The following is a 21,741-nucleotide window of genomic DNA, read 5'->3' as shown; positions in this document are numbered from 1 at the left end:
ATCTGTAAATAAACAGTAAATAAACACACACTCCCGAAAAATCATTTATTAGAAATAAAAACACAAACATATACCCTGGTTAACCACTTTAATCAGCCCCAAAAAGCCCTCCATGTCCGGCGTACTCCAGGATGCTCCAGCGTCGCTTCCAGCGCTGCTGCATGGAGGTGACCGGAGCTGCAGCAGACACAGCCGCTCCGGTCACCTCCACGCAGGTAATGAAGACAGCCGTGCGATCAGCTGAGCTGTCACTGAGGTTACCCGCTGTCACTGGATCCAGCGGTGGCCGCGGGTAACCTCAGTGACAGCTCAGCTGATCGCACGGCTGTGCAGCTCCGGTCACCTCCATGCAGCAGCGCTGGAAGCGACGCTGGAGCATCCTGGAGTACGCCGGACATGGAGGGCTTTTTGGGGCTGATTAAAGTGGTTAACTAGGGTATATGTTTGTGTTTTTATTTCTAATAAATGATTTTTCGGGTGTGTGTGTTTATTTACTGTTTATTTACAGATTAACCTCATAACAACGGCCGTACGACTTAAAGCGGCGGCAAAACAGGGTACTTATTCTGTTCCGCCGCTTTAAAGCGGCGGCCCGAAAAAACCCTGTAGCGCCCCCCAGCGACCGAAAATCTCGGGGGTTTCAGCTACAACATTAAAAAAAAATAAATGGCCGGTAAAATTGATTTATTTCTCATCTGACGTGATCAAACATGTCAGATGAGAAATAAATGTGAGCCCTTAGTGCCCCCAAGGCCCCCGGTACCGGAGAAATCCATCCAACCCCCCCCCCTCCGGAAAATCCAAGATGGCGCCGACGCGCGCTGAAAACTCCCGCCGCCGCCGGCTCTGCATTCATTTCCCTCCGATCTGAAATGATCAAACATTTCAGATCAGAGGGAAATGTCCTCCCCCTGACCTCCCCTCCGGTACACCGGAGCTCTTTGGTCCCTGGAGCCCCCTCCGGTTCCTCAGAGCCCCCCTCCGGAGCGTGCAAGATGGCGCCGACGCGCGCTGAAAACTGCTGCCGCCGGCTCTGCATTCATTTCCCTCCGATCTGAAATGATCAGAAATTTCAGATCGGAGAGAAATGTCCTCCCCCTGACCTCCCCTCCGGTACACCGGAGCTCTTTGGTCCCTGGAGCCCCCTCCGGTTCCTCAGAGCCCCCCTCCGGAGCGTGCAAGATGGCGCCGACGCGCGCTGAAAACTGCCGCCGCCGACTCTGCATTCATTTCCCTCCGATCTGAAATGATCAAACATTTCAGATCGGAGGGAAATGTCCTCCCCCTGACCTCTCCTCCGGTACACCGGAGCTCTCTGGTCCCCCGGAGCTCCCTCCGGGGGACCAGAGAGAGGGATCTGGAGAACCGGAGTTCTCACCACCGTTCCCAGTCTCTCTCCCACCCGATCTGGGATCCCCCGTTCCCCCAATCCCCCAATCCCCTCCCCTGTACCTCAATAAAAAAAAATCACCGGTCCCCCGGTCCCCCGCGGCCCCCCTTCTTCTCTTCTCCGGGAAAATGGCGGGCGCATGCGCAGTGTGCTTGGCATAATCTGCCTCCTGCACCCGGCAACCAAAAAAAAAATTCTGATTGGCTGTTTAGATTTGAATACTGTGATAGATCCTATCACAGAAGTCAAAATGCCAATATTTGATAAATATGGCAGCATTTAGGTCTGCCTTTCTCCTCTCTCCCTTGTAGTTGATCTGGGAGAGAAGAGAGAGAGACTACGTGCTGACATATAGAGAGAAAAAGTTATATATTCACAAAGATCATCATAATCAATTTCCAATTTTTCTGATCACCCCCTGTGATCATCCCCCCTCCATCATTCCGTCATCCCTCGCTGCGTCATTCCGCTAAATATTTTTTTTATAATCTTTATAAAAAAATTTAGGGTTTATATAAAAAAAAAAAAAAAATACTAGTGTTAGGTTTTTTTTTATTTTTTGTTAGCCAGGGATAAAAACAAAAACCATGGCCCGCAGAATGTTTACGGCAGAGCAAGCGTACTCGCTGCTTGCCTCCGGCAGTTCTGGGTCAGAGACCGAATCGGCCTCAGAAAGAGATTTTTCGGATAGCGGTGACGATTCGGCTTCCTCCACGGGGTCCCACACCCCGCCAGTCGCCACTGCTGAAGCGTCAGGGGCAGGACCTAGTTCTGCAGTCCCCCATGCTCTCTGGAACCCCGACCCGTCCTTTACCCCACAAATTCCCCCTTTCATAGGAGACCCTGGCATAAAAATAAATGTCACCAATTTTGCCCCACTGGATTTTTTCCAAATTTTTGTTAACCAACAGGTACTTGAGCTTATCACACACCACACCAACTTGTACGCCCGCCAATATATTGCCCAAAAGCCAACATCTGTGCATTCCCGGTCCTGGATCCCCACAAGTGTCCCGGAAATCAAAAAATTTTTAGGCATTACCCTCAACATGGGAATAGTGAAAAAACCCAGTATCCGCTCCTACTGGGCAACCAAATCTGTCCACGCCACCCCTGTATTTGCAGCCATAATGCCCAGAACCCGATATGAGACCCTATTGAGATTCCTCCATTTTAGTGATAATTCCCAAGTCCCCCCAAGAACTGACCCCAATTATGACCGCCTTAATAAATTGAAACCCCTAATATCCCTCCTGAAAGAGTCCTTCCTAACTTCCTACAGCCCAGAGGAGAACGTTTCGGTTGACGAGTCCCTAATGAGTTACAAGGGCCGTCTCTCATTCCGTCAGTTTATCCCCTCCAAAAGAGCCAAGTATGGCATAAAATTATATAAAGTGTGCGAAAGCACCAGCGGGTACACATGTAACTTTATCATTTATGAGGGTAGGGACCGCCAAATAAGCCCACCCAACTGTCCCCAGACAATTGGCGTCCCAGGAAAAATTGTCTGGGAGCTAATGTCCCCATTTCTTGGTAAAGGTTACCATGTGTACACCGACAACTACTACACTAGTATCCCCCTATACCAATCCCTCCATGCTGCAAATACAGGGGCCTGTGGGACAATAAGGAAAAACCGTGTTGGTTTGCCGGCACAGTTAGTGTCCAGACGTCTAGAGAGGGGGGCGTCATTCGCACTGGCAAGTGACAAACTGCTTGCCGTAAAGTGGAATGACCGCAAGGACGTCTACATGCTCACCACCCTGCATGAGGACACCACTGTGTCGGTCAGAGAGAGGGGAGCCACCAGGGACAAACAGAAACCCTTCTGTGTGACCCAATACAACAGGTGTATGGGTGGCATGGACCTGTCTGACCAGGTGCTCCAACCATACCTGGTAAAGCGGAAAACGAGGGCCTGGTACAAAAAGGTAGCAATCTACCTGATACAGATTGCTACCTACAACAGTTTTGTACTGTTTAAAAAATCACAAGGGGCCCTCACATTTCTGCAATACCAGGAAAAAATTATTGAGTCCCTCATGTTTGACTCAGCGGCACCAGAGGCAGCCTTCGAGTCAGAGAATGCCCGGAGACTAACGGAACGGCATTTTATGCGTCTCGTGCCTCCTACTCCCACTCAAAACCGTCCTAAAAAAAGGTGCCGGGTATGTCGCAAGCAGGGTAGGAGAAGCGACTCAAGATATTACTGTCCCATGTGCCCTTCCCAGCCAGGACTTTGTGTTACCCCCTGCTTCGAGATCTACCACACATCCCACAATTATTAGACATCATACACTATTCCCAAATTGTGTGGTAGGGTTTTTCTTTCACGTTTATATTTTCTGTGTAGTGAGCCCCTGTGTTACTTGTCAAATAAAATTTACTATTTTCATCAGTAAAACACATTTTACCCCATTTCACAAATAATTCCAGGACTTGATCACTCACATACCGAAGTGTTATGCAGACAAATTCTTGTCATATGCCCACGTCTGCGTACTCCAGAATGTGGACCCCGCAAATGTTCTTGAAACATCTGATCATCTGACAAATAATTCCAAGATTTGATCACTCAAAGTGTTAGCAGCCAGTCATCTTAGTCTGACTGCTATTACAACTACGTCTTGGTGATACGGGCATGATCACTTTATTGGAGGATCTGAAGCTGTTCTGTAATTTTACACCTTGGGCTTTACTGCATGGTTCTTGCCGAACCTCCTGCACTGGACAATACTTTTATCACCCTGTAGGGGACTGGTTGTTTTGTGCATATAGCGGTTCCGACCTTGGCAGGTAGGAGCCTGTTATGGTGTACCACGTCGGCTGGCACAATTGTCCCTCATATAGGGATTGATGGTGCTAAACAGACGTTGTACGACCAGTCTCTGAAAAATTAACGTGTCCTTCTAGCCCTCCTGGTGTTCCTTCATCTCTGGAACAAGCACAAGTCTGCCATATAATTGGCGGTATTTTCCTCCACATTTTGCCCTTCACTCCAAGATAAAATGTACAAAAAAATCCATTTATGTGGGTTTTCAGTTGTTCTGATAACACATAGGCTCTGCAAATCAAATAATCCAAAATTTGAAAAGTGCACCTTCCCTTCCAAGTCCTGCCGTTTGCCCAAACAGACGTTTTTGACTACATGTTGGGTATCGCTGGACTCGTAAGAAAGTGGGTAACAAAATGAGGGGTCCACGTTTTGGTGTTACATCTTGTAAAAGTGGAAAATTTGGTGCTAAAGCATCACTTTTGTGAAAAAGAAGAATATTTTCAATATGACAACCTATTGTTATAAAATTCTGTGAAGTACCTGTGGGTTCAAAATGCACACTATACCCCTAGATAACATCCTTGAGGGGTATAGATTCCAGAATGGGGTCAGTTGTGGGGGAGCTCTACTGTTTAGCCACTTTAGGGGGTCTCCAAACACAACATGGCGTGCGCTAATGATTCCTGCCAATTTTGCAGTCAAATGGCGCTCCTTTCATTCCGCACCCTGCCGTGTACCCAGACAGTTGATTTCCGCCACATATGATGTATCGGCGAACTCAGGAGAAATTGCACAATACATTTTATGGTGGTTTTTTTCCTTTTACCCTTGTGAAAAAAAAAGCTACATGGTTGAAGTAACAATTTTGTGTTAAAATTTAATTTTTTTATTTTCATGGCTCAACGCTATAAAATTCTGTGAAGCACCTGGGGGTTCAGGGTACTCACCAAACATCTAAATAAATTCCTTGAGGGGTCTAGTTTCCAAAATGGGGTCAGTTGTGGGGGGTTTCTGCTGTTTAGGTACCTTAGGGGCCCTACAAATGCAACATGGTGCCCACAATCTATTTCAGCCAAATTTGCTTTCCAAACTTCAAATATTGCTCCTTGTGTTCCCAGCCCTCCCATTTGCCCAAACAGAGGTTTCTGACCACATATGGGGTATCACTGCGCTCATAAGAAAGTGGGTAATAAACGTTAGGGTCCAATTTTTGGAATTACCTCTTGAAAAAGTAAGAAAATTAATGCTAAAGCAACATTTTTGAGAAAAAAATGAAAATTTTCAATATGACAACGTGACGTTATCAAAATCTGTGAAGTACCTGTGGGTCCAAAATGCTCACTATACCCCTAGATAGAAGCCTTGAGGGGTCTAGTTTCCAGAATGGCGTCACTTGTGAGGGGTTTCTGCTGTTTAGGTACCTTAGCGGACATGTAAATGCAACATGGTGCCCACAATCTATTTCAGCCAAATTTGCTTTCCAAACTTCAAATATTGCTCCTTGTGTTCCCAGCCCTCCCATTTGTCCAAACAGAGGTTTCTGACCACTTATGGGGTATCACCGCGCTCATAAGAAAGTGGGTAACAAGTTTGGGGTCCATTTTGTTGTGTTATTTCTTCTAAAATTGATTACATTTGGGGTAAAGCAACATTTTTAGGTAAAATTTTATTTTTTGCTTTTTTCATTCCACATTGCTTTAGTTCCTGTGAAGCACCTAAAGGGTTAATAAACTTCTTGAATGTGGTTTTGAGTACTTTGAGGGGTGCAGTTTTTAGAATGGTGTCACTTTTGGGTATTTTCTGTCATCTAGGCCTCTCAAAATCACTTCAAATGTGATGTGGTCCCTAAAAAAATGGTTTTGTAAATTTTGATGTAAAAATGAGAAATTGCTGATAAACTTTGAACCCTTCTAACTTCCTAACAAAAAATATTTTTTTTTCCAAAATTGTGCTGATGTAAAGTAGACAAGTGGGAAATGTTATTTATTAACTATTTTGTGTCACAGAACTCTCTGGTTTAACGGAAAAAAAATTCAAAAGTTGAAAATTTCAAAATTTTCAAAAATTTTGCCAAAATTCATATTTTTTCACAAATAAACGCAAAAAATTTTGTCCTAAATTTGGTACTAACATGAAGTCCAATATGTGACGAAAAAACAATCTCAGAATCACCGGGATCCGTTGAAGCGTTCTAGAGTTATAACCTCATGAAGTGACACTGGTCAGAATTGCAAAATTTGGTCTGGTCATTAAGGTGAAAATTAGCCCCGTCACTAAAGGGTTAATCATGGAAGGTGTCTCATAGACGCCTGACATGATTAATCTAGGACTTATTGGCAGCTATAGGCTGCCATTAACTCCTTATTACCCCGATTTGCCAACGCACTAGGGCAAATCGGGAAGAGCCGGGTACAGTCCCAGAACTGTCGCATAGAATGTATGCAGCAATTCTGGGCGGCTGTTGGCTGATATTGTTAGGCTGGGGGGCTCCCCATAACGTGGAGCTCCCCATCCTGAGAATACCAGCCTTCAGCCGTATGGCTTTATCTGGCTGGTTTTAAAATTGGGGGGACCGCACGCTGTTTTTTTAAATTATTTAATTATTTATTTCACTACCCAGTATAGACACGCCCACCGGCTGCTGTGATTGGGTGCAGTGTGACACCTGTCACTCAGCGTGGGGGCGTGTCTCACTGTAACCAATCATAGGCGCCGGTGGGCGGGGAAAGCAGGGAATGCGAGATTGTTTAATGGGCGGCCGGCTTTTTCAAAACAGTAAAAGCCGCCGGAGCAGTGTGAACGCCGTGCAGCGCCGGGGATCGGGGATTGGTGAGTATATGAGAGAGGGCTGCTAACTTCAGTCACTTAGGAGATTAGCGGTCACCGGTGAGTCCTTCACAGGTGACCGCTAATCAGGACGCGACACAGACAGAGCCGCAGCATGACCATGAAGTCGGGTGAAGTTCACCCGAGTTCATTCTGACAGTGCAGCTCTGCCTGTGTCTGCTGTCATCTGCCATTCAGCTCTGCTACATGGCTGTCTGTGTCTGCTGTCAGCGGCCATGTAGCAGAGCTGAATGGCAGATGACATAGTAAAAACGCATCCCTACACATTACACACGCTTGGCAAGTCAATTAAAAAAAAAAAAAAAAGGTTCCCAATGCATACGTCACAGAACACATGATCTAAAGGATCGCACACAAAATTGATCAATTTAACATAGACTACTAACGCACGTGTGACAGCAAATGAACGACCTACGTGCAATCTCATAAGATCCCGTATGTAACCTGGGCGTGTCACATCGCAAATGCGATTGTACAACTAATTGCAACGTGTAAAGTGGGCTTTAGAATGTGGCTATTTTTTCACCAAGTTCCCTCTTAGATATACTACATAAAGTGCAATCCAATTCATACACATGGCAGGTCCAGTTGTAAAAAGCGCATGGTCATTTTTTTTTTCTTTTCTTTTTCCTTTCCTTTCCAACCTTGACCACATTTGAACATGTCCCGATAGCACAATCCTCTATTTTATATATACGTATATAGATCCAAGAAAGAAACTCATAAGGGGAAAAATCCCAAAGATTTTTTAATATGATATTATTTAGTCATTTAATTTATCTCTGACCACAACTAACATTTATCACAAACAGGGGGAATGAATAGATCATATCTCAATATATGTTATAATTATATCGGAGGGGGGGGGGGGTAGATGAGGTGATGTACCACTAATAAATCTCTTACTCCCTCTTATTTTATATAATATGTAATTTTATTAATTTTTATTATTGTTTTTTATAAATTTATGTAAATTTTATGTATTTTATGTGGAAATTAATGAAAGGAGAAGGAGGGAAAAATTCCCATATTCCATTATATGCTAAGATCTAAACTAACATAATCTCTCCATAATTATAGTATATTCGAAAAAAAGGACCCTACCACTCAATAGATATACAATAAATCAGAACGGTAATTAAGTCCTCCAGGGTAGCGTGCATTCAACTTAAGGATCCAAAATGCTTCCCTTGAAAAAAGAAGTTTCTGCCAATCTCCTCCTCTATAGGGTCTATTAACCCTTTCAATCCCTTGAATTTGCAGAGAGCTCACATCGCCTCCATGCACCTCCCTGAAATGTTTTGATAAACCCGAGGTTGATTTTTTTGGGGGGTCAGATGTGGCTGCTGATATATGTTCGCCAAGTCTTTTTTTTATACTGCGTGTTGTACATCCTATATAATAAACATGGCAGCTCAAACAAGATGCCATATAGACCACATGGTCAGTACTGCAATTTATATATGTTTTTATGTCATATTTTTTACCTCTATTGTCAAAAAATTGGTTATCCTTCAAAACTAATCGGCAAATATTACACTTTGTTTGGCCACATCTGAACATACCCTTATAACACAACCACGTTTTCTTCTTTTTTAGATCAAGGAAGGCTGATGGGGAGACGTGATCTCCAATACTCTTTCCCTTCCTTGCCACACATGTAATACCATTTTCCAAAATTTTATCTAATTTATCATCTTGATAAAGTATGGGTAAATTACGTTTTAATAATTTAGTAATTTTATGAAAATCTGTTGAGAAAGGGGTAGAGAAGGTGATGGTCCGATTTGCCGATTTATTGTTCCCTAATCCATTTTTATTTTTGTTAATAGATTTTTCTCCGGAGTTTTTTATAGGGCGATTTATTAAGAGGGACTCCTGTGATCTGCTCGCTGCTACAATCCGTGCTCTTTTAATGTCCCTATGATTATAACCTCGTGCCCTTAATCTGTTATACATACAAGTACTCTCCCGTTGAAAAGCCTCATGATCTGAAGCTGATCTTCGTGCCCTTATAAGTTCACCAAGTGGCAGATTTTTTACAACATGTAAGGGATGGCAGCTGTCCACCCTTAGTAAAGTATTTCCACTGGAAGGTTTGCGGAAAAGTTCAGTGTGAATGGATCCACAAGACAAATCTCCCTTCAATTGTAAATCCAAAAAGGAAATTTGTTCACTATCCCAATTAGCTGTAAATTTTAGATTTAGATTGTTTGAATTAAGGTACCCCAAAAATTTATTCACTTGGTCGGGAAAGGAAACTTCAGCATTCCCAGGATGATGCTCCCAAATGATGAGAACGTCGTCCAGGTATCTACCGTACCATCTCATGTTGTCCAAAAAAGGATTATTGGGGCTATGGATAAAGTTCTCCTCCCACCATGCCAAATATATATTTGACAAGGTGGGAGAAAAACTGGATCCCATCGGACAACCGCATATCTGCAGGAAAAATTGTCCATCAAATTTGAAATAATTGTTCTGAAGCAAAACCTCCAATACTTGTACAATGAATTCATTCATATCAGGTGAATACAGTTTAAATTTTCTCAAAAAATATTTCAAGGCTACAATTGACAGGGAGTGTGGGATAGACGGATACAATGAAACAATATCGCAAGAGACCCAATTAGATGCGGAGTTCCACGAGATATTTTTGAGACTTGCTAAAAGTGATTTTGAATCTTTTATTATTCCTACCACACTCTGTACAATAGGCTGTAGATGACAATCTAGCCAAACTGACAGTCTTTCCCCCACCGAACCCACACTGGCCACAATTGGTCGCAACGGTGGGGAAAAGACAGCCTTATGTATTTTCGGCAGGCCATATATGATAGGACAGACCGGACTATCCAGCAGGAGAAAATCTCTAGTTTTATCATTTAAAAGGCCACAAGCATGTCCCTCTGAAATAATTCTGGATAATTTCAACCTAACTGCCTCAGTGGGATCTCCATCCAATTTTCTATATGTGCTATGATCTAGCAACATAGATAGCATTTCCCTTTTATATAGTTCTGAATCAAGGATGACGATTGAACCCCCTTTATCAGAGGGCCTGATCGTCAGCCCCGTATTCAGACTCAAAATTCCAAGTGCTTCTCTCTCCACAACCGACAAGTTATCTTCAAAATGGGTCTCCCTATCAAGTGTCTCCAAAATCTCCCGCTCCATTACTTGCTGGAATTGATCCATGGCAGGGACACGTGAATTTACCGGATAGAAATCCGAATTCCTAACCGGTACATTAATATGCAAATTTAGTGCGTCCTCCTGCTCCGGTTTCAATCCAGCAGGGATTTAAGTATTACCTGATCTTTCATCTCCATATCCAAGGGGGGAGGAGGCACAAAACATTCAACATTAACATCAGAATCCACCAAATATATTTTTGAAAAATCATCATCAAAGAAATGACGCTTCACCGTCAATAAGTGTACAAAACGGTTAATGTCTTTGATAGTCTGAAACAGTTCCGCCCTAACAGTAAGGACAAATTTTAGACCCTTATTAAGGAGTGAGTATTGGGCCTCTGTAAGGATACAAGGGGACAGATTGATCACTGAGCCCGGAATAGTCTCCTCTTTTATCTGTAGGATTTCCTCGGTTTTCTCCAATAACCCTGTCTGGTCGGATAGCGATGTTGGTTCGGGTTTCCTCCGGTGTTTCCTCCCTGCCCTCCGCTGTCTGCGTTTTTGAGGGACGAGAAAAAAAATCGCACAACCTCGGGTTTATCAAAACATTTCAGGGAGGTGCATGGAGGCGATGTGAGCTCTCTGCAAATTCAAGGGATTGAAAGGGTTAATAGACCCTATAGAGGAGGAGATTGGCAGAAACCTCTTTTTTCAAGGGAAGCATTTTGGATCCTTAAGTTGAATGCACGCTACCCTGGAGGACTTAATTACCGTTCTGATTTATTGTATATCTATTGAGTGGTAGGGTCCTTTTTCGAATATACTATAATTATGGAGAGATTATGTTAATTTAGATCTTAGCATATAATGGAATATGGGAATTTTTCCCTCCTTTTCCTTTCATTAATTTCCACATAAAATACATAAAATTTACATAAATTTATAAAAAACAATAATAAAAAATAATAAAATTACATATTATATAAAATAAGAGGGAGTAAGAGATTTATTAGTGGTACATCACCTCATCTACCCCCTCCCCCTTCTCCAATATAATTATAACATATATTGAGCTATGATCTATTTGTTCCCCCTGTTTGTGATAAATGTTAGTTGTGGTCAGAGATAAATTAAATGACAAAATAATATCATATTAAAAAATCTTTGGGGATTTTTCCCCTTATGAGTTTATTTCTTGGATCTATATACGTATATATAAAATAGAGGATTGTGCTATCGGGACATGTTCAGATGTGGTCAAGGTTGGAAAGGAAAGGAAAAAGAAAAGAAGAAAAAAAAAAATTGACCATGCGCTTTTTACAACTGGACCTGCCATGTGTATGAATTGGATTGCACTTTATGTAGTATATCTAAGAGGGAACTTGGTGAAAAAATAGCCACATTCTAAAGCCTGCTTTACACATTGCAATTTCACATACGATATCGTATGCGATTTGCAACGCCCCCATCGTATGTGCGGCACGTTCAATTTGTTGAACGTGCCGCACAAACGATTAACCCCCGTCACACGTACTTACCCGTCCATACGATCTCAATGTGGGCGGCGAACGTCCACTTCCTGGAGTGGGAGGGACGTTCGGCGTCACATCGACGTCACGCGGCAGCCGGTCAATAGAAGCGGAGGGGCGGAGATGAGTGGGACGTAAACATCCCGCCCACCTCTTTCCTTCCGCATAGCCGGCTGGAGCCGCGGGAGGCAGGTAAGATCTGTTCAATGTTCCCGGGGTGTCACACACTGCGATGTGTGCTGCCTCGGGAACATTGAACAACCTCATGTTCAATTCATGAGGAATGAACGACGTGCGTGCGATGAACGGATTTTCGTTCAATCGCAATCGCACGTACCTGTCACACACTGCAATGTAACTTACAATGCCGAATGTGCGTCACTTATGACGTGACCCCGCCGACACATTGTAAGATGCATTGCAGCGTGTAAAGCGGGCTTTAGATCACATAATTGTAAGATTTTATTTAATGGGGGATTTGTGCTTTTCTTATAATTACCAAGGTATGGAGAGGGTTAATGGACCTTCTGGAGAGGGAGACTGGTAGAAATCTGCCTTAAAGCAAGCACTTTGGACCTCTAAGCCGCATGCATGTTATTTAGTGGAATTAAATCAATGCTATGATCTATTACGTATATATTATAATGAAAATGTGGTTTATCTAACATTGTTTTTATATTTCTGCATGTTTGTATTTTTATTACTTTTGTAATGTATTGTTTTTGTTGTATATAAAGTAAGCACTATTTTGTGGATTATGCATATAGATCCGGCTCAGATGAGGGGCGTATAGGTATATATATCACCGTGGCTACTCATTCTGATTATATTGCTTATGAATAAGGAGTCTGTTCTTCTCCGAAACGCGTTAAGCGTATTTATACTCTGCACTTGGTCAGATTTTCATTTTATGAATTTTGAATAAAGAAAATACTTTTACTACATCGGTGCTGGATTTTCTCTCCTCTCTTGTTCCTCTTGATGGTACTGATTACTCAGCTGTGGAAGCCAAACCACTTGTTCCTTGCACCGGACCAGAGGCTGGAGATACTTGCTCTAGAGTGGTGAGCTGAACATATATTTATTTGTGATTTTTTTAGTGTGAAATGTGCAGAATGCAGCAGCACGGATCACAATACAGCCTTACATCCTGGACCACCCCCACGAGTGTTGTCACAAGCAGAGGAGCATAATGCCAAGCAGAAGGATACTGACGTGGACTCCCCTGAGGTCACTTCTCAATGTACCGAGATCTGCGGAGGACCCGTAGAAGGAAGATCCTGTTCAAAAATCTGCCTTGTCTGAGTCTACCCAGCAGGCCATAGGGTCAAAGCGATCAAGATATATGCAATCCTGGATGACCAGAGTAACAGGTCTCTAGGCACGTCCATCTTCTTCAACAACTTCAGCATTGTAGGCCTCAGTTCTCCCTATTCCTTGAAGACATGCGCAGGTACTGTCAAGACAGCAGGGAGGAAAGCAACCGGATACAAAGTGGAGTCTGTAGATAACCAGATCTGTCTATCATTACCGACCATACTGGAGTGCAATCAGATTCCCGACAACAGGTCCGAGATACCTTTACCGGAGGTAGCTGCTCATCACCCCCATCTGAAGTGTATAGCTCACCTGATACCTGAGTTGGACCCAGAAGCCCCAATAGCTTTACTCTTGGAAAGAGATATACTACGAGTTCACAAGACTAGAGAATACATCAACGGCTTCCAAAACACTCCATACGCACATAAGCTTGATCTTGGATGGGTCATTATAGGAGACGTCTGTCTAGGAGGAGCACACAAGCCGACCTCAGTCAACAGTATGCTTACCAATACATTAGAAAATGGACGCCCGTCTCTCTTCCAGCCATGTCAGAATAGTCTGCTGGTAAAGGAGTTACCGTGCATCACCCCTCTGCCTTGCCCTTTCTCAGTTCCTTCCAACGAAGACCACGCTTGTGAAGGTGAACAAAACCACATAGGGTGTGCAGTCTTCCACAGGACAAAGGAAGACAACAATACAGCGATGTCCATAGAAGACAGGATGTTCTTGGACACCATAGATCGGGAAATAGTCAAAGACAAATCAAACAGTTGGGTCGCACCACTACCATTTCGACCTCGGAGACGACGCCTACCAAACAACAGGGAAATGGTCTACAAACGCATCATCTCCCTCAAGCACAAACTTCAGAGTTCACCTGAGACAAAAGAACACTTCTTTACCTTCATGGAGCAGATCTTACAGAACAACCACATGGAGGTCGCAACCGCACTTCAAGACTCCAAGGAGTATTGGCACTTACCTATCTTCGGTGTGTACCATCCCAAAAAGCCAGGCCAGATAGGAGTGGTTTTCGACTCGAGCGCCAAATGTGAAGACGTCTCGTTGAATGATGTCCTATTGTCTGGCCCAGACCTCAACAACAGACTCCTAGAAGTACTAATCTGTTTCCGCAAGGATTCAGTGGCATTCATGGCTGACATACAACAGATGTTCCACTGTTTTCTCATCAAAGAGGAACACAGAAACTATTTGAGGTTCTTCTGGTATCGCGATAACGACCCCGATAAAGACATTGCAGAGTACCGGATGAGGGTACACATCTTCGGGAACAGTCCTTCCCCAGCAGTCGCTATCTACGGCCTCAGAAATTCCACCAAAGAGGGTGAAGAAAAGTATGGGTCAGATGTCAGATCCTTCGTAGAAAAAGACTTCTATGTAGACGACTGCCTGAAGTCCACACCAACAACTGAGGCTGCAATCAGTCTCCTACAAAAGGGCTCAAGAAATGCTTGCTCTGTCTAACATGAGGTTGCATAAAATTGCCTCCAACAGCCGAGAATTGATGGAAGCCTTTCTCTCTCAAGACTATTCCAACGATCTAAAGGAATAAGACCTAAGCATTGACTCCCTTCCCATGCAGCGGAGCCTAGGATTGCTTTAGGATTTGAAGACGGATGCCTTCACCTTTCAGATCAACAAAGACGAGAAACCCTTCACGCTTAAAGGAGTTCTTTCTTTTGTGAATAGCTTGTACGAGCCATTGGGGTTCATGGCTCCAGTAACCATCCAAGGCAAAATAATGCTAAGGGACTTCACCCAAGAGACATCTGGTTGGGATGACCCACTTCCAGCAGGAAAAGCAGATCTCTGGACTGAGTGGAGGAAGTCTCTCGAAGCCTTGACCAACCTTCGTGTAAAACGACCGTATGCTCCTGTGCCATCCACGGAAGTCAAAACACAAAAACTTTGTGTCTTCTGTGACGCATCAGTCAAAGCGATTGCAGCAGTAGCGTACCTCAAAACCACAGATGCGAATAAACAGAGCCACATCGGGTTCGTTATGAGCCGGACAAAACTGGCGCCACTCTGTGAACACACGATACCCAGACTTGAGCACTGCGCTGCCGTTCTCGCGGTTGAATTGGCCGAACTTATTTCAGATGGGATGAGTCTGGAGATCAAAGACGTCAAATTTTATACAGACAGCAAAGTGGTACTTGAGTATATCTGCAATGAAACACGACGCTTCTATGTCTACGTCAGCAATTGGGTACTAAGGATAAGAAGATCCACTTGCTCTAGTCAATGGCACTACGTGTCTACCCATCACAATCCTGCAGACCACGCGACTAGATCCGTTGCACCAAGTCATCTGAGAGACACTACATGGTCCACAGGTCCTGCCTTCTTGCACCGTTCGATACCTGACATCAGAGAGTCTGATACATTCGAACTAGTGGACCCAGATGACGATGAAGAGCTTCGTCCTCAAGTGTCTGTTCTACATACAGTGACCTCAAGTAATCACCTCAAATCTCATCGATTCAGCAGGTTCTCGACTTGAAAGTCACTCATTCGAGCCATCGCTTTTCTACTTCATGTAGTTCAGTCATACAAGATAACACTACCTACAAGTCAGAGACCTTGTAGAGGATGGCATCACTGCAAGCATGCATTCATCGCTTCTAATCTGGAAAGAGCTAAGATCGCAATACTCCACGTTATAAAAAATATAGCCAATGCCTTTTGGGACAGATGGAAAAGGCAGTACCTCTCCACTCTGCAAACCAGGACGAAGTGGCAGAAAGACACCCAAACCTCAAAACTAGCGATGTTGTACTTGTGAAAGACAGTCAAGCACATCGGAATGAGTGGTCATTCGGCCTAGTCACCAAACCTTTTCCCAGCAAGGATGGGAAAGTACATAAGGTAGAGGTCAGAATGTGCAAGCTTGGGAAGAACAAACTGTTCCTCAGGCCTGTAACCGAACTCGTGTTACTAATTTCCCCAAAAGAACCAAATAGTGGCATCTGTTGACGACAAACTGGGAGTGTTCTGCCATATATGGCAGCCTGTTAATAGTTATTCATTGCAATTTCTGTTACAACCCCTAGAGGTCACTGTTATTATTTTAAATTGCTGAGTTTCCCTTTAAGCTAAATGTATTCTGGGTAAGGAATGCCTCCCTGAGCTGAAAATAAGCCTGCAGCCATTTTCTCCTTGGATTTGTTAGGAAAGGACCTGCCGGCTTACCTCTCTGTAAATTCACCCCTGCCTAGTGTAATCCGGTGAGCAAAGCAAATTACATGTGTTAAGGCCCCGTCACACTAAGCAACATCGCTAGCAACATTGCTGCTGATGGACAACGTTTGTGACGTAGCAGCGATGTTGCTAGTGATGTTGCTGTGTGTGACATCCAGCAACAACCTGGCCCCTGCTGTGAGGTCGCTGGTTGTTGCTGAATGGCCTGGACCATTTTTTAGTTGTTACTGTCCCGCTGTGCAGCACAGATCGCTGTGTGTGACAGCGAGACAGCAACAACTAAATGTGCAGGCAGCAGGAGTCGGCTTCTGCGGACACTGGTAACCATGGTAAACATCGGGTAACCAAGAAGCCCTGTCCTTGGTTACCCGATATTTACCTTCGTTACCAGCCTCCGCCTCTCTCGCTGCCAGTGCCGGCTCCTTGCACGTGTAGCAGAGTACACATCGGGTAATTAACCCGATGTGTACTGTAGCTAGGAGAGCAGGGAGCCAGCGCTAAGCAGTATGCGCTGCTCCCTGCTCTCTGCACGTGTAGCTACAGCACACATCGGGTAATTGACCCGATGTGTGCTGTAACTAGGAGAGCAGGGAGCCAGCTGCAAGATGCAATACATAAAGGACTGGAAGAGTGAATTAGAGAACTCCCAGAAACTCACCATCTACCGGTCACTGCGGAGGGAGTACACTCTGGCCCCATACCTGGAAAGGTTACGCCACCCCAAAGACAGGCAGACACTGAGCCTGTACAGACTGAGTGCCCACAACCAAGAGGTGGAAACGGGGCGGCACCGACAGACATACAAGCCGCGGGAGAACAGACTGTGCCAGCACTGCCAGCAGGGGGCTCTGGAGGACGAGGCGCATTTCATACTGCACTGTGACAAATACACAGCAGTGAGGGCCTCCCACTTCCAGAAACTTACCACTCATACCCCGGAATTTCCATTCATGGACGAGGAGAGGAAACTCCACATCCTACTGGGGGAACAAGAAGCAATGGTGGAGATCACCGCCCAATATGTCTCCACTTGTCATAAGACGAGGGGTACTAAAGACCTCCAAATGGACCATCATTCCCTAAATTGTGGCCCCAACACCCCATCCCCACAACCCTAACCCACTCCCCTGTCACACTTCTTTTTTTGCTTTGGCAATGCTAATAGTTTTTTGATCCTGCCAATAAAGCCTATTTGATTTGATTTGATTTAGATAGATGGATAGATAGATAGATAGATAGATAGATGGATAGATAGATAATGGATAGATAAATAGATAGATAGATGGATAAATAGATAGATAGATGGATAGATGGATAGATAGATAGTTAAATAGATAATAAATAGACAGATGGATAGATAGATGGATAGATAGATGATTAGATGGATAGAGGGTGTGAGACTGTGACCGGGGTTATCTATGTCGGCCGGTATGTCTCGCCCCGGTTGTGCTCACTCCATGATAGAAAGTAAATCCACTATAGGGTTAATGCTGTTTCCCTACAGGCTGAAGGAAGGGTTAAATAGAATCAGGAACAAGGGCAGGTGTGCCGGGTGTGAGGGAGTGAACAGAACTCCCTGAGTTTTCTGCTGGGGAGGCACATGTATTGTGTTATGGACTTTTGTTTGGACATTAAAACCGTGTGCTGTGAACCTTGATGCCTGGATCCCGTGTCTTCTGCTGCGCAGCCGACCGTGCTACCTCACATATGGTGGAGAATGCGGGCATGACAGCCGGTGAGGTGTAGCATCCATCCCTGGTGACCCAGCTGCGCATGTCCTGGATTCGAGCGGCTATACTACAGCCCAAACCCGGCGACGCCATGGAGGACATACTAAAGCATTTGGCTCAGGCTAATGCACAGCAGCAACAGGCTAATGCACAGCAGCAACAGGCTAATGCACAGCAGCAACAGACCAATGCACACCTGCTCCAATCCTTGCAAGTGCAGGAAAAAAAATTCCAAGAACAGATGGATCAGGCCAATGCACGTCAGCAGCAAGCCTTGCAATTGCAGGAAAAAAGGCACCAAGAACAGATGGTTCTCCTGGCCAAGTCGATCCGTGCCGGACCGGCAGCAACAACCCCGGGACCGGGTGACGACGGCAGCGTCCGGAAAGCGGTGAGACAAGCGTTGCAAAAGATGACCCCGGGTGATGATGTGGAAGCGTTCCTGGCGGTGTTTGAGCGGGTGGCCGAGCGGGAAAAGCTGCCGACCCCGCAGTGGGCTGAGGTATTGTCGCCCTATCTGACGGGGGAACCCCAAAAAGCGTACCTGGACCTCTGTACCGAGGATGCCATTGACTATGTGACCCTGAAAGCCGAAATACTGGCTCGGTTGGGGGTGAATACCTATGTACGGGCTCAGCGGGTAAATCAGTGGTTCTTTGAGGAAGCCAAACCCGTACGCTCCCAGGCCTATGACTTGTTGCATCTTGTAAAAAAGTGGTTGCAGCCTGACACTCTGAGCCCGGCGCAAATGGTGGAAAGGGTAGTAGTGGATCGTTTTGTGCGCACTTTACCCGTCACCGTTCAACGGTGGGTCGGACAGGGTGACCCGAGTACCCTGGACCAATTAGTGTCCCTGGTTGAGCGGCATGTGGCTACGCAGGACTTGATACGGGACACTGAGACTTTGCGTACCGCCCGTCGGTCCGGCCCCTCCAAGCCTAGGGCCAAGGACCCACCGCTGACAACGGTGCAGGAGTCCCCTACCGTCCCGTCTGAGGCCGCGGCCGCCATTCCTGAGGTCCGGAAGGTTCTGTACCCTAAACGACAACCCGTCAAGGGGGTTTCCGTCCCCATTAGATGTTGGCGGTGCCAGCGGGTGGGACATATGGAAGCCCAGTGTCCACTCACCACGGAGCTCATGGATTGTGGGGTTACCCGGCGGGGTTCAATGTATGCTCAGGTGGTGTGTACCGCTGACCTGGTCTCCCCAGAGACGGAGCCCCACTTGTGCCAAATACAGGTGAATGGATGTCCGGTTACAGGATTGTTGGATTCCGGAAGCTTAGTGACCCTTGTGCGATCCACCTTGAGGGCTAAAGTAAAGGCCACAGGACGCACCGTGGGGGTGGTTTGCATACATGGGGACCGCCGCGACTATCCCACGGGGATTGTCACCATCACAGCACCTTGCGGTCAGGTGCAACATGAGGTGGGACTTCTTAACACTCTTCCTTATGAGGTGATCCTAGGAAGGGATCTGCCCTATTTTTGGACTTTATGGGGGGGACCCCCTAAGTCCCCTCAGATATTGGTTGGTCCGGGACCTGAGCCCTACAATCCTGAATCCGGGACACCTGCCGTAGGGGTCACCATGATAGGGACAGAGTGTGAACCCGGTAGGTCGCCCCTAGAGGTATTGGCAGGAGAGGCTGAGACGGTCGAGCCCATCCCGGAGTTGGAGGCGTCCCCGGATACGTTTGGGACAGCCCAACTCCAGGACCCTACGTTGATACATGCCCGGAGTAGGGTGACAGTAGTTGACGGGGTGGCACAGCTGCCCGGTGCCCAGGTAAGGTACCCCCATTTCGCTCTTAAGCAGGATTTACTCTACCGGGTAGATGAAATACGGGGCGTGGGGGTAGAACAGTTGGTGGTGCCCCAGCCGCATCGCCGGCGGGTCCTCGACTTGGCTCATAAACACCTGATGAGTGGCCACCTAGGGGTCAAGAAAACGCAGGAGCGAATATTGCAAAGGTTCTATTGGCCCGGGGTCTTTGGGGAGGTAAAACGGTTCTGCGAAACCTGCCCGGAGTGTCAGCTTACCGCACCCCTGACCCATTTTCGCAGTCCGTTGGTACCGTTACCCATTATAGAAGTCCCTTTTGAACGGATAGGGATGGATCTGGTGGGGCCCCTCGTAAAGTCCGCTCGAGGGCACCAACACATCCTAGTGATCGTTGACTATGCCACCCGGTATCCCGAGGCGATACCTCTCAGACATACTGCAGCAAAGCTTATAGCTCGGGAGTTGTTTGCTGTGTTCTGCCGGGTGGGGTTGCCCAAGGAGATCCTTACGGATCAGGGGACCCCATTCATGTCTAAAGTGACCAAAGAGCTATGCCGGCTACTCCAGATCAAGCAGTTGCGTACGTCTGTGTATCATCCTCAAACGGACGGTTTAGTCGAGCGTTTCAATAAAACCCTGAAAACCATGCTAAGAAGGGTGATCTCAAAAGACGGGAAAGACTGGGATATGATGCTTCCCTATTTGATGTTTGCCATACGAGAGGTGCCACAGGCATCCACGGGGTTTTCGCCTTTTGAATTGTTATACGGGCGACATCCCCGGGGATTGTTGGACCTGGCAAAAGAAACATGGGAACAAGAGCCCACCCCCCATAAAAGTGTGATTGAACACATTTTGGGTATGCAGAACCGCATAAGCGCGGTCATGCCAATTGTGAAGGAGCATTTACAGGAGGCTCAGGCCGCGCAAAGCGGCCGCTACAATAGACAAGCCACCGTGCGGACCTTTAAACCCGGGGATCGGGTGTTGGTATTAATCCCCACGGCGGAGAGTAAATTCCTGGCTCAGTGGCAAGGCCCCTACAAGATAAAGGAAAGAGTCGGGGTGGTTAACTAAAAAGTATTGCAGCCCGGTAGGCGGAAACCTGAACAAATATACCATGTCAACTTATTAAAACCTTGGCAGGAACGGGAAAGCCTGATGGCTGTTTTTTCCCCACCTCCCTCCTCTTCGGGTCGTTCACATCCGGCTCCAGCGACCTCCGGAGAGAACGAACCGGAAGTAAGGATTGGAGAAGCCCTCTCCAAGACTCAGAGGCGAGAGGCCAGACGGTTGGTTCAGCAGAACCCCGATGTCTTCTCCGAGCTGCCCGGTAGGACCAGTCTGATACGACACGATATTGTCACCGAGCCCCACCTGAAGGTACGCCTGAAGTCATACCGGGTACCGGAGGCTCGACGACAAGCCATATCGGAGGAAGTAAAGACAATGTTACGCCTGGGGGTCATCGAAAAATCCCAGAGTGAATGGGCTAGTCCGATTGTCCTAATACCAAAACCCGATGGCTCCTTAAGGTTCTGCAATGACTTTAGGAGATTGAACGAAATATCCAAGTTCGATCTCTACCCCATGCCCCGGGTGGATGAGCTGATTGATAGGCTGGGACAGGCGCGATATTTTACCACGCTCGACCTGACCAAGGGGTACTGGCAGGTGACACTAACGGAGTCCGCCAAGGAGAAAACCGCTTTTGTTACGCCGGAGGGTCTCTTCCACTATGTTGTCTTGCCTTTTGGGTTACATGGCGCTCCGGCCACGTTCCAGAGGTTGATGGACTTAGTGCTGGAACCCCACCAGGCGTATGCATCAGCATACCTGGATGACATCATTATTTACAGCTCCGATTGGCAGACCCACTTGGAACAGGTACAAGCGGTGGTGGACGCGCTTCGAACAGCCGGATTAACCGCCAATCCCAAGAAATGTGCATTAGGACTCACGGAAGCCCGCTACTTGGGCTACGTGATAGGCCAAGGA

At 46.1% G+C, this 21,741-nt stretch overlaps 1 protein-coding gene across 5 annotated transcripts in view; it reads left to right on the top strand.

Moving 5' to 3' along the window:
• TNRC18 (trinucleotide repeat containing 18) overlaps positions 1-21,741 on the top strand; it is a 1,341,710-nt gene that overhangs the window by 1,307,034 nt on the left and 12,935 nt on the right. The window lies entirely within an intron of this gene.

Source organism: Anomaloglossus baeobatrachus, chromosome 7 (assembly GCF_048569485.1).
Source record: "Anomaloglossus baeobatrachus isolate aAnoBae1 chromosome 7, aAnoBae1.hap1, whole genome shotgun sequence".
NCBI lineage: Eukaryota > Metazoa > Chordata > Amphibia > Anura > Aromobatidae > Anomaloglossus > Anomaloglossus baeobatrachus.
This window is presented reverse-complemented; position numbering and strand designations above follow the sequence as displayed.